Source organism: Protopterus annectens, chromosome 14.part0 (assembly GCF_019279795.1).
Source record: "Protopterus annectens isolate FY-2018-M chromosome 14.part0, PAN1.0, whole genome shotgun sequence".
NCBI classification, from domain to species: Eukaryota; Metazoa; Chordata; order Ceratodontiformes; family Protopteridae; genus Protopterus; species Protopterus annectens.
The window spans coordinates 322,018,732-322,033,829 of record NC_056748.1 but is presented as its reverse complement, the minus strand read 5'-3'; positions in this window follow the sequence as shown (position 1 = coordinate 322,033,829).

Genomic DNA, 15,098 nt, shown 5'->3' with positions numbered 1-15,098 from the left:
TCCTATTATCAGTGATGCCTAAATACATAGTACTACTGTGTGATATTAACAGTCTTACAAAAAAATCTAAATATTGATTTGTTTTATAATACTGTCATCTTTTAATCTTCCATCTTTCAAATTAACTTATTTAAACATGGATATATGAGCTGCTTATTTGTATAATTTTTAAAATAATGTCCAAGATACTACAATCCATATTTCATCAAATTTTGTTTTATTTTTCCTTAAATAATTTGATTTGCATTCACAAGTTAAATCTCATTCTTCCTTTTCTTACAAAGCCTTTTTCACTACGTCTTGATCTTTTAATTTCTTAATTTTAATCCAGCTAGATAGCAGCGCCATTTCTATAATTATTTCCTCTGACATCATTCTAAGCTCTTTTCAAATACAGATCTCTTTAAAAGATTATAGTAATCCAAAAAGATATATTATCACTCAATAAACTTTAGTCATTACATTAATCTTTGTATTTGATCCCCATATTTCTCTATGCAATGGATAGAGTTTATAATTTAGTGCTGTTAGCAGTGGCTTTATATGCTTCCCTCCAGCTACTTTACTAAACAACATGAATCCTCTCCATTTCAATTCTTTGTTTCACATATTCAACACCTGCTTTCCAACTACATCTCTTCAAACATTATTCCCAAATATTTGATTCTAAATCCAGTAATTTCTCCTTTAACCAGATCTTATCAGTATCCTTCTTATAATTAAAGCTCATATTTTTACCTTTTCCTCACTCATAAGTAAATCACTTTTTGTAAATCCTCGTCTAAGATTTTTATCTGCTCCTGAAATTTCTTTCTTGTTGAAGTCAGAAGTACAGTATTGTCTGCAAAACAAATTATTGAACAAAAATATCTTTCACTTAAGGTATGTCAATCTTTTCAACCTTATAGCTATCTAAGCCAGCAATGATATAAATCAAAAATAGCCATGGAACTAACACACAGATCCCTACCTTAAACCTTTAACTACTGTTTGTCTAGTATTTTGCCCTGTTTTACACTTTCACTTAAACAAATGAATGTAATTATATAAGTCACTTACTGATTAAATTAATTTCATATCAAAACCTTTCTTCATTTTTTTTGCCATAATAAATTTCTATTAATGCTGTCAAAAGTTGCTTCCAGATCTATAAAAGCTGCAAATAGCAGTTGTTTTCTCACATTTCCATAGGTTTCTACTAAAGGGATTAACAACACAGCATAACAGACCACTTGCTACACAAATAGATAACTTTTTTTCATTTACCTGATCCAATACTGTAGCTTTACACATTTTTAATACAGAGTACAAAAGTGATATTATCTTATTTATTTTTTTATTTCCCTTTTATAGAGTGATACTATTATACTCTCATTCTATGATTCTGGGAATTCCCATTTTTCTCTGTAAACATATAAAACCTTTTTTCCCCAATTTTGTAATCCAAAAGCCTTCCTCTTTTTTATAAGTTTCATTTACTCCTCCATCCAGGAGAGGAGTTTTTTTTATCTCTTGTATTATTTTCCTGCTATTTTATCTTTTAAATCAGATCCCATCTTCATTGAAATATCCATTCTCCTTACTTCATTCTCCTTGTTACATTTAAATTTGCCTGTCATACATCAACTCCATTCACCCTCATTTATATACAATCTGCTTTAAATTTATTTTGCCAATTTTTAATAAACATCCAGTATGTACTTTGATATTTATGTCTGATTGCTTTCAGAATTGCTCTGGCATTCTTTTATTATATTCTTTTTATCCCCTATACTCAGCTTTAACCATTTTAAGTTAATTCAAAACATTTTTTATCATTTGATCTTAATCAGTTTCTCATTATCTTAATTTTTTCTAAATATTTTTCTTTTCTCAATATTCATCAAACCATCCTTGTCACTTTATTTTTCCATTGTTTTTACCCTGATAATTATTCACATTACTGACCAAAAGGGATAATTCAATGGTAAACCAAGTCAGAGAAAAAAAAAGAACAAACACAAAAAAGACTCTGTCCAAACAACTGTTGCTTTATTAAAAAAAATAATAAAAATACAATGCAAAGCTTTTGGGTAAAAAAACTTCCTCAGTGCTACTAAAAAACATTTCATCAAGTTAATTTATATATACATTCTGTTAGAAAAACACATGACACAGTCAACCAATCAAATGTTAAAACCAATTAAACCTTAAAAGATCAGTTATGAAAAGAACAATTATGAAAGGAATCAGTGAAGCTTAAATTGTTTCTTAACTAAAACCAGATTGATTGTAACAGTACTATTTATACCACGTTTACAGTCTGCCTGTAAACCTAGAATCCAATTATATTTGTTTGAATATTTCTACACACGTCAGATTTGTTTTCTATAATTCTGTCTTTCATTCTATGACTACATGTAATTACATAAAAGAAAGAACAAATGCTTTGGTCAGACATGCTATAGAAGCTGGATCTGACCACCGGTTTAAGTTTAGAGCAATTGATGTTAAATATAGATGCATAGGGGGGTGTTAATAATACTTTGGAAACCAGTGAATATAATACCTGGTTAAGATCTTTTGACTCGTGTGCCATTTGACTTGTGAATGCCCAGCATTTCCATTAAAGCTGGGTCACAGATTGCTCTATATGCAAGGCAGAGGCAGCCTCTGAGCAGTCTGTGCAACACAGAGTAAAGTGACAATGATTTCAATCTGTCCACATAAGACAGATTTTTGAAGAACCTGAATTTTCTTTGTAAGGGACCTTTGTGGTCTCTCCAATTGCAGTTGTTTAGAAAGGACTATATCAAATTGAGCATTGCACTTTATTATTGGCCTGATGAGGAAAGAGTACAGGGAGGTTATGACCTCTTTTTTTTCTGGAGGCAATGCCCTTACTTATGAGATGAGCTATATAAAATGCCCTTCTTACCACTGTGGAGACATGGTGGTCAAAGTTAAGGTTGCTGTCAACCTGTGTGCCCAGATCTCTTACCACTGACCGTGTGCTTAGGGTATTACTATTGATGTGGTAATTTGCAGGAGCATCACCCTTGCTGAAAAAGATGATCATGTATTTTTTGCATTAGGTTTAAGACCATGACTTTGGCACCAGTCAGTAGTCTGTGTAAGACCTTCTTGAAGGATGTTGACATCGCCAGTTTGCAGTCATCAGTAAACTTTGTCAGCCATGGTCCTTTAGTTTTAGCCTGTACTTTGGAGAAGTAGATGCTGAACAGTAGGGATCCCAGAACCGATGCCTGTGGAACACCGCTGGTTATGGGTCTGCTGGACGAGGTGGAGTCCCCTATTTTGACCGTATGAGTTCTATCAGTTTTCAACCCCCCTGACAATATATGGGCTCATACCCAGTTGGGTGAGTTTATCAATGATGCCTGAGTGGGGGACTGTATCAAAGGCCTTGGCCAAGTCTAGGTAGGCTGTATGCACAGATTTTCCCTTGTCTATGGCTTTGGTGACTGTTTTGAAGAAAGTAAAAGATAAATAATGGCCTCCTCCACTGAAGGTACTGCAAAAAAATCCAAGTATAAGCAAACCAAAGTATAAGGCAGTTACCACCACAGGGACACAACCTAGGTTCATCTTCAAAAGAAACAAGAATTTGAAAGATATTTTATGTCATGAACCTTTTCCAACCAGTTATAAGGGTTACAACACTAAGAAGAAGGGTACATTTTCATGTCAACACTGCAAAGCCTGCATGTATATTAAGCAAGGCAATTGTTTTTCCCATCCCAGGACTAATAAGATCTATTTCCTGGATGCATATGCTGATTGCAATGCTCAAAATGTTGTTTTATATTGCTAACTGTCAACAATGTACTGCTTATTATGTGGGAAAAAAACAACTGTAGGCTTAAAGACAGGATCTTTAAACACTTATGTGATATAAGGTTAAGAAAAGAACAAAATGCTTTATATAAGCATATAGTGTTGCATAACGATCATGTATTTACATTCATGGTTATTTGTGTTGTAAATAAGAGGCAAAGAATGGGGGATTTGAAAAATGATACTGAATACAAGGAGATGCAATGGATTCTTAGACTGGGAGCTGATAAAGCCCCAGGACTGAATGAGGTGGTCCCTTTAAAACCAGCTTTGGTTAAAAGGAGGGTAAAATACTGAATTTGATTGGTTACAATGTGCTATAATAGAAAAAATGTTTTTAGTAAGTTTATCATCTAATGAAGGGATCTACCCGAAAGCGCTTATGATATTGTTTTATTTACCATTTTAATAAAAGTGAAACTATTTTATCTTCAGCGTGGTGGTAACTGCCTTATACTTTGGTTTACTATCTTGAAGAAGTTCACCAGTTCTAACAGGCATGATCTCCCCTTGACAAAGCCAAACTCGGTGGTGTCAAGCATTTGGAGATTTCTTATATCTTTGTTAATAAGGTCCATGATGATTCATTCTATGGCCTTGCAGATAAGGCTGGTCAGGCTAATGGGTCTGTAGTTCCTGGTGTTCATGGATGTACCCCCTTTGTGCAAAGGAATGACGGTAGCTCTTTTCCATTCCACTGCGATGAAGCCAGTGCTTAAGCTGTGATTGAAAAGTGTGGTCAATGGTGATTCTAATTCCTATTTTAACCCATGTAGAACACAGCCTGGGAATTTGTCTGGTCCCGTAAATGCTGTGTTTTTGGCCTTGGAGAGGGCATTTAAGACCTGCTCCTCAGAGATACTAGGTGGGGGACAGGTGTTAGGGATGCTTTGGGGTATATATGGTGGGGACAGGAGTGAAGTTTTCACTGAACCTGTTGACCAGCAGGTTTGCTATATCCACAGGTTCTATATATGCAGTACCGTTAACTACGAGTTCAGCACAAAGCTGGGACTTATCTTTGAAGTTACAGATGTAACTAATAAATGCCTTATGGTTATCCTGAGGGAAGCTAAGCTAATCTGGATTCATAGATAGCATTGGATGACTTCACTAGGAGTCTTATTTGCTTGTTTAAGTTGAGGAGGAAGTGTTTCCAGTTTTGAGACTGTTCCTTCCTACTCTTAGATAGCAATTTCTTTTTCCTATTGTATAGCCTATTAATGGCAGTTGTCTACCAGGCAGGTTTGTTTTTCCTTGAAGATCTTGCTTTGGTTCTGTCAGGTATGGCAGAGTCAATACAATTGTATAGGTGCTCGTATAAAGCATTGGTGTATAACTCAGTGGGAGGAGGGGCTATGAAGCTATACCATCATGTAAGAGGATGTAATTGGCCATGGATAAGTTTTTTAGTCTAGTTGTTGCTAAGGGGAGTGTTGTGTTATAATTACTTATAGCAAGACTGATTTGTTGTCAGATCTCACCAGGGATGGCCACACACTAGAGGTGGTGAACAGTCCCCCATGTTAGTGAGCACCAGGTCCAGGATGTTTGAGCCCTTTGTGGATGTGTCAATCAGCTGGTCCAGGGCATTGGAGTTAACAAAGTCCGAGCGCCTTTGGGCAAGTGAGTTAGAACACACGTAATTTATCCAGTCGCTCAAAACCAGGGTGTCTCGTTGTATCTTGAGTGACTCAAGTAGATCCAAGCAGGTTATGTAGATGTCCTGATTCATGGAGGGGGGTCCTATAGCTGACAATGACCTGAAGAGGGATCTTGTTTACATTCAGTTGCACCTGAAGTAATTCAAGGGAATAATGCTGTTTAAACAATCTATAGGTGTATTTATCTTTAATGAATATTGATACACCACCTCCTTTAGTTCTCATGTCTTCAGTTTGTGGTCTGAATGTGTGGAATGAAATGTAACCTGGTATGGCTGGGGTGCTCTCCACAGCCTTAAACCAGGTTTCAGTGACTGCATAAATGTCAGCATCTTCCAGAGTGAGGGCTGCTTCCAATGAGTGCAGTATCTGGTTTGGACTCCTAGCATTTAGCAGCATAACCTTGAGGTTGTTTTTAGAGGGCATTTTCACATCTGGAATTTTGTTTTTGTGACATTGCCTAAAAAAGGCAGTATGTGGATGGCAAGAGCCTTGTCCAGTAACCAAAATCTCAGGGGTGACAGATGAAGACCATCTCTGGCAAAGCATTGAGGTCTGTCGACCATGTCAACCCAGGCTGACAGATACTGGATCACCTTTGAATGACACCAGAAACTAAGCCAATTGTTGAAGTCAATCATTTTTTTGTTTAATTGAGTTATCATCCTAGGCAAAGGTAAAATACTGCTTAAGGCTTGGGACATACCTGTCAGAGATATGTAATCAGAGAGCTCAGTCATGTCTCTCTTCGTATAGTCCAGTGAGGTATGTCTCAAGTTGTTCACACCAACATGGACTATGATGGAGTCATAACAGTGCCTGTTCTTGAGAGATCTGAGTGCGTGTGTGATGTGGTGGATCCTGGCACCTGACTGACAGTTGACCATGACCTTTTCCTTATCCAACCTGGTGAGAGGGACATCTGTGTGTCTCACAATCGAGTCATCCATGACTAAGGTGTTTGTTTTTGTGTTATGCCTTAGGTGCTTGACTGGTGAGATACTGGTGTGTGATATATTATGTGTACTATGTTCTGCAGAGAATGTATTATGTGAAGCTTGCTCGTGTTTGGGAGGTCTCTGATGTTTAGGTAAGCGTCTTGTAAGGACCTCCGCATATGTAGGTTTATGTGTTGTTGGTTTGGTAGGTGCAGGAGGTGAGGTGTGCATGCTGACAACCTGCTTAGTATCAGATGAACTGACTGGTGAGCAAGAGAGTCTGGACTTTAGGTTCTTGATATAGATGCATCTCTCACATAATGAATTTGTGTGGACTAGAGGAAGTGGGTTGTCCGTGTACATGAAGCAATTGCTAAATTGCCATTGCTCTGGATGCCCATGTCAATCAGGTAGGCTGGAAAAACTGTGGGAAATTGTCCATCCATAACGCTAGGTAAGTTGATGTGGTCAGAAAACAAGGAGAGGACAGGAAGGACCAGGTAAGTAGAGGACAGGACAAGTGGTCAGAAAATAAGAAGGGCTAGTGGCTGGGATCTGTGTTGGTACCTCAGAAGTTTCACTGAGTGTATCACCTGTCAGTGAGGGACAATCGTGAGAACTCACCAATGGAGCACCAGCAGAGTACTAAGGGGAAAACCTGCAGGCAAAAGTGTTTGTGTCTATAACCACCAATGGTGCCCACTGCTGTGCAGCAATGGGCAATGTGCAAACACAGTGCTATGTAGCAAATGTGCACAAACTGATTTAAACTAATTAAGCAATAAAAAAAATCTAAACTGAGCCCTGTTCCAGCAACCTTCAATCAGATGAGTTCTAACTGCATGCTCTTGCCACTAGGGTGCAGAGGAACCCGCTCCAACAAAAGATGGCTTGGTTTATTGCTCAAGTTATACAAATAGAACTAGATTCAGCAGAATCTAGTCTATGCTACAGCAAATAAAGTCCAACAATTTCAGAAAAAAACTGTTCAAATAAGCAGTGATATGATAAAAAATGCAGTTCAAAAGTGCAATATACAGTGAAAACTTCTTTATAAATTTTGCAGAGATCAGCAGATGGCTTGGAATTGCTTATGTAGCAAATGACAGCAAACTTACTTAACCAAATTAACCAATAAAATGCTCAAAACTGAGCCCTGTTCCAGCAACCTTGAATCAGATGAGTTCTATAGGGTGCAGGGGAATCCTCTCCAACAAAAGATGGCCTGGTTAAGTGCTTGAGTTATACAAATAGACCAACATTTAGCATGTCTGAATCTAGTCTATACTACAGCAAACAAAGTGCAACAATTAAAAAAACAGTTCAAATAAGCAGTGATATGATAAAAAATGCAGTCCAAAAGTACAGTAAACGGTGAAAAATTCTACTTAAGTTTTGCAGAGATCAGCAGATGGCTTGGATTTGCTTATGTAGCAAATGAGAGCAAACTGATTTAAATAATTAACCAATAAAAAAGCTCAACCTGTTCCAGCAAACTTCATTCAGATGAGTTCTAACTACACATTCCTGCCACTATGGTGCAGGAGAACCCTCTCCAACAAAATATGGCCTGGTTTAGTGCATAATTTATAGAAAGAGAGCTAAATTCAGCAGGTCTGAATCTAGTCTATGCTAGAGAAAACAAAGTACACCAATTTCAGGAAAAAAACAGCTCAAATAAGCAGGCACAATCAGCCTTCAACCAGCAATTCCCAGCTCAGAAGGGTAGAAGCTGTCTTCTCCTCCCACATGAGTGCAGACCACCGATCTTCTTAATGTAAAATAACTGGCCTGAAGCCCAAGTGCTTAAACCAGAACTAAAACATTTTAGAATAGCAGACACACAAAGCCTTGAACCAGCAATTCCCAGCTTAGAAGAATGTAAGCTACCTCTCCTGCCACAAGTGTGTAGACCACAAACCTTAATGTAAGACAACTGGTCAGAAGCCCAAGTGCTTAAACCAAAGCCAAGATGCTTAGAGTAACAATTACAATTTAATCAGGCTACTAACAAGCAGTAATAAATGCAGCAGAATAAATGCAATTGAACACTTTTAAGAACAAGCAGCAAAAGCAAAATAAAGTAGAAAGAAACACAAATACAGTAAAAGCAGCTGAATAAAATGCAATTTTTAGGTTAAGTGGGAAGGGAGGAAACAGTAGATAATTCAAGGTTGAGAAACTAAGGGGAGCCCTCCCAAATGATCTCTCTGTACTCAGTAGAATGAGCTGGGACTGGCAGGTGTCCAAAATCAGATTTATAGTAAGGGCGGGCAATTCAAAAGTCAACAAGTTTAAAAACACAACAACTATTGGCTGGGTGGAAGGGAAAAATAACATGCAACTAGAAATCAGCAATATTCAGGCAGAGTACAGCAAGCAGACAAAACAAACACCTCAGCTAAATAGAGATATTTATAACTAATAGAGGAATGCTGTTACTCAGCTTCTACTACTAATTCAAAGATGTTATTCACTGTTTGCAAATGAATTTTTTGCCAACTTTTCTAACTGACCCTAGCTAAGACCTCTTAAAACTCCAACAGAGCAGAAAGCTTAAAACAAATATAATGCAAGAATAAGATACAAAATAGAAGTGACTAAACCTTAATGAAAAGCTTCAATTCAAAATAAAATGCAACCAGAGATCAGCAATATTCAGGTAGAGTACAGCAATCAGGCCAAACAAACACTTGTTTCTGATTATAGTCAGTCATTTAGATCATGTGGTTAGAGGTCATTTTTGAAAATAAAAATGAATTTAAATTAAAAGAAGACAAAAGGAAACAGACGTGGAGCAAATAGAAATAAAAAAGTAGACAGGATAAAAAGACAGAGATAGATGTAAAGAAGAATAATTCTGGACAATCAAAACTGCAACAGTTAAAAGAAATATGCTTAAAAAAAGCAGGTAGGGACAGAGAAATGAGGACATCAGAAACTTGTTTATTAACAGTTTATAATTTGCCAGGATTGCCAAAATAAACATCATGGAAGTGAATAAATACATAAAGTTATTTTTGAAATAGTGATGAAGAAATATATACATATATAGGATTTTAAATTGATAGCTAGAGACCTCTTATACCTTAACCTGGTATGTGACATCAACAGTACTTGCTGGAGAGACATATTTGTCTCACAGAGGTTGCCCCACCTTTGGAACAAGCTCCTACTCATGTTAAACAAAGCCCCTCATTGGCTCTGTTTCACCGTAATTTGGACAATTAGATGGGTAACCGGAAATTCACCCTGGGGTTCCACCTCTGTCCCTTTTGGACAGGGGCAATAAGTGCTGATTTTAGTGTCTACTTGAACCAGACACCCTTGGGAACATGTGTTAAACTTGGCTAGGCTTGTAGGGGCCCTCGGGCTGTTAGCCTAGTAACCGCCTATGATCCTATATTTTGCCAGGTTTCCTAAGTAAAATGTTATTGCCCATTGTGGAATAGATGAGCTTTCCCTGTGAATGTTGCAAAAATCCAAGGTTGCCACTATCCTCCCTAATACTAAACTGATCAAATTTTCAAAAAAAAAATAATATTGGTTATCTTCCTCTACCTTACTAACTATATCTATATCAGTTTTTGAAAATAATTTTGGTAGTTTTATTTCTTCTTCCTTTTTTCCCTGTATTTTACAGTTATAAACATCCCTTAATGTATTTATTCCCTTTTCTTCACTATTAAATATTCTAACAACTTTGCCCATATTACTGTTGTCATTTAATTTTATTTTTTAATTCTCTAATAACTTACCATTTCCATTTTGCATCAAAATTATTTCTCCAGTCTTCTGTTCTTAGTTTCTTTTTGATCTCACTTCTCATCTCTCTTGTTTGTAACTATCCACACCATATCCATTCTCAACTCATTCCTTTGTCATTTTTCTTTCCTTTATCCACAATTACTACTTCAGCTACCTGTCATTTTCTTTTTCCTGCACTTATATTCATTTTAACTTCTATTCCCATATTCATTTTAACTTCTATTCCTTTGTCTTATTTTGTTTTTTTTACTGTTTTCATTTCGTCTTGCATTCTGCCTATTTCATATCTTACATCTTCTGTTAGGCTATATTATCATCCATGGAGCCACTTTACTCAGCAAATCTGTTCTCCCTCTCTAAAATTTCCTTTTGACTTTCATACCAGCATTATACCACCAGTTTCAATACTTTAGATGAAAAAAAATGAAACAAAACATCCAAGCATCTCCTTCTAGCTATACTCTTAAAGTATCCTTGTAGCACTCATGCCACCAACAACCACAAAATGAGGCATAGAAGAAAAAAGAAAACTCCCTTCTGACCTGAAAGTTCCCAAACAAAACTTATTCAAAGATGCCAACTGCAGCTTTCTGCACCTTATTAAAGGAAGAAAAAAGGATCCCAGACAACATTTGGCTGCCAATGTATGCTGCTGCCTTGCAAACTACTTTAAAAAGAAAATGAAACCATCAACATTCAAGAGAAAAACTGTTCACTTCTTAAACTACCACCAAATCAAAACAGATCACAGAATGAAAAAACTTTTCAAAGCTATTTAATATTATTTAAAGGTGCTAACTGCAGCTTCCTCCACCAGGCCAAAACAGAACACCAGAAGAATTCCAAAGCAATATCAATGCTTATCAGTGAAGTTATTTTGTTATTTAATTGACTCACATGGAGTTCCAGCAGGATCATCTGAAGCTGCTGACTGTATACATCCCCACCAAAAGCTGATTATAACCACAGAAGGAGCGCAGGATTCCAGGTAAGCATGAGGGAATAAATTAAGAGTACATTCTCTTGTGTGAAGAAAAACACTAATGCCAGCTTAAAGACAGTCTCAAAAAGGACTCAAAATTGGTATAAGTGCACAGGATATTTATATTAATCAGTGTATAAGCCAAAGAACAAAGAAATAAAATTAACAGAATTATTCCATTTTCTAAACTGCTCTCATTTCTTGCTGCTCAACATAGCAATCTACCATCTTGAATCTGTAGTTATTCCTCTAACACCTGGAGAGTCACTCTATTCTCTCCTGGTAAAAAAGAGTGTTCTACAAGATTTCCTCTTGTATTGTAAGATAATAACAAAATACAAAAGAAATGCTAACTTAGAAGTCTAATACAAGTATATATAAACTGACAGACAAACTAAGTCAAACAAATTAAAATAAGATCAAGTATTAAAAGAGCTTACAATGCATCTCAGTGGTCCTTGCTCTAACCTCTTCTTCCTTCCATCTGAGAAGATCAGGATGGTGCCTCTGCGAGTTGCTGCAGTGGTGCCAGATCAGGGTATGCCAGTGGAATCTGACATCACTCTGACAAGACTGTGTCAAGCATGCACTTTATATTTTGGACCCTCATATGAGTCCCCAGTCAGTTGCTCCCATGGTCTCTATGCAACAGGTAGAGAAAAATTCTACTGTCTCTACTGTACCAACTGTGAACTCTGCCAAGATCATTGTCTTTGAAAGCCATCATTATCCACTAAGTCACATTCCAGGGAACTATGGTAAGCCTTTCATGGTCACACACATTGGGTTATCAACATTTGATGTGCAACACCGGGCAGCTAGTTAGTGTGACCAGTCACAGTGGTACAATGCTTAGCACACAAATGAACAGAATGACATCACAGTGTTAGGGTGTGAACACTGGCATTGAAAATGTCTACTAGCTTTATGCTGCCTAACTGATAGCAGTCTTGCTCTTTAGTACCTTATTATGGTATAGAAGTAAAGTGCATTTCCCTATGTTCTTGAAGGGGTCACTGACCCTCCAACACATACTCAATGTGCCTTGTGGTCATGTGAGTGCATATAGTTTTCAATAGCATAATTGCTAAACTAGAAGCTTTGAAACTGTGTTTGATATAACTTCCCGCACTCTCTATGAGCCTCAACGCATTACATGCATTGCAGAGAAGCAAAAAAATAAATAACTGAGTGAAAAAGTAGGACTTCTAAGTGTAGTGTTTGTTTTGGTAAGATATGTGTAGCAGAATACTGAAGATATGACTTATTACATGCCTTTTTTTTTTAAGGCTTAGGATCTCCTTGACAATATGCACTTGTAGAGATAGTGAATGTTGCTATGTAAAATACAGCAATATTGCCACTCTGAGGGGAAGGGTGTTACGTCGACTGTTTATTTAGAGTAATAGCATTTTACATGGGGGATTACTATGGGGCAGCATAATGACATGCAAAATATGTATTATTGCTGTGTGTGTTAACACAATCCACTCTTACTTGTAGGCCAGAGTTCAGACTGTTCAATGTTTAATGATATAGCAGTTGTCTGAGTGCATGCCTAGCTTGTAACTTTTAACAACAGTTGCTAATCTACTGCATTGGGTAGTGTTTTTCAGTTTGTAAGGGGTGTGATGGAGATATTCGAAAGTGACACATCTGTAACATGGTACCTGACAGCAAGACAAGAGTTCTTGGAAGTCAGTGTAACTAGTTAATAATAGGAATTGCATATTGTTTCCTGGTAGGGGTAGTGTGGGGGGAATAAATAGACATGTAAGAGGAACAGTATGCACTATACCTTTAAGCAGCACAAATGCAGGCCCCAGGTACTTAGAGTTGAGCCTCTACACAACCACCCTCCTACTACACAAAGTAACCTCTTTGTATTTTGCTCAATCATCTGTAGCATAACTGAACTACTGCTAGCCTTGGTAGGATATGCTTTAATTGTTTATGGTATAATTTACTGTGTATATGTATGTATATATATATATATATATATATATATATATATATATATATATATATATATATATATATACTAACAATACCTTTATGCACACCCCATTTGGGCTGTTAGATGTATGGCTTGTGGGTATGTTCTTGTGGTGGTCTGTGTAACAGTTATGTTACTTAGCTGTAGAGGTCATTATATATCATCTTCAGGCAGTATCCCCATTTTCAGGGGTTGGAGCTAGTAAGAACTAAGTAAACACACCTTCCCAGACATAACCCATATATGTATGAGTTGCCACACATGCATACAGTAATGTCACAGTTATTGCCACATCTGCCCCAGAATCTGAAGTTGTGTTGTCATATGTTATGTATGACCATAACACATTTCACATATGTATTTCATAAAAGTATGCCATAATGTGATAAACGAAAAGGCAAGATCTCCTATGCAGAGAATGACATCTTGTTACAGACCCTCTGTTTCCATGGTCGTTAGGTGATAAACCATGAGAACTTTGACTGGGTCTTCCAAGAACATGCCTGTCAGGAAGTCATTAATGATATCATTGCTAATGGTAGCTAGAAAAGAACATATTACCAAGTCAGACGACAGGCCACATTCCTGATAAATGCAGCTAAAGGTTCAACAACCCCTCGGCTTAGGAACAGGGGATGATATGAAGTGGTCCATCGACCTAAGCTCCTCTAACAGAGATGGAGATGTTCCTGTAAGCTCTGCATGGGGGTTTGAACAGTTCCTCAATCCACAGTAAAGTCTTAGATACTAGTGCAGAGTTGAGCAGACAACCAAGAATTTCTTTTAGTGATGTCCCAGGTGGAAATGCCTTAACATGAACAAGAATTTACTATAATAGCTAAACGTCTTGTTTAGTAGAATTTACAAGCATAATAATTTTAATTTTGCAGAGACATCTGGGCTTCAAGTGTAGAGACCACCAGCACAAGGTATGGTACCTATTATTTTGTGGCACTACTATGTTAAGTAGCATTACATAATTCACTAGACTGGAGTTATTGTTGAATTGTCTTACTTTATATGTGTGATTTGTTCTGGGGTTTTCACAGATGTGGCGTTATCAGGATCCTCCATTGTGGAGATACTGATGCCTGATATTAGGGAACTTCCCAGCTCTAATGATGACAGCCAAAACCTGCCATGATCAACAGTTCAACAGTCATGGTGTCATTGTTAAACAAGGACAATGTGATGTCCATATCCTCACCCCTTTCCATGGATACAGCTTATATGCCTGTGTACACATTCCACATACACAAAAAGACAAATAAGGACAAAAAGATTCAGATAGATCTACCCATGAAGGGATATCATTACCTGCAACATACTTTCATCAGTGGCTATAAACTCCAGAGAACAAGATGAGGACACTGGTAGATATCGTCCCATCAGCTCTGCATGCCATGGGTACCATCCACCAGCTGAACTAGGTGTGTTCATGGCCAAAACCCAGTGTTTGCGCATGGTCATACTGCAAGGTTAGGCAGACACCAGCACAGCCTTTGCTGGTCTGGCAGGGGTAGTAAATGGTCTATGTGATTACCTCATGCAGTGCATGGGCCACATGTCTAACATTGGATATGTAGCATAGGGAGTTTGCATATACTAGGTACCCCTGTGCAGCCAGACGTAATGACTTATCTGCTTCCCATGGCTGGTCCGCCTCAATCTTCAGTGGAGAGGTTATCATGGAATCACAAGGTCACAGTCCAGAATCTGTAGTGCCACTACCTCTACCCCACTATCCAGTGATGAGATAATTGCATTGCAGTGTTGAAATGCATGTAGGAAGAGTGTCCGTGCCAAGTCCAGCTATGGCATGAGGCCAACTTTCGTTCACAGAGTACTCTAACTTTTCAGCATGGTGTGGATCATGCCTGCCACTATTCCAGGAGAAAGAGTTCCTCCCATGG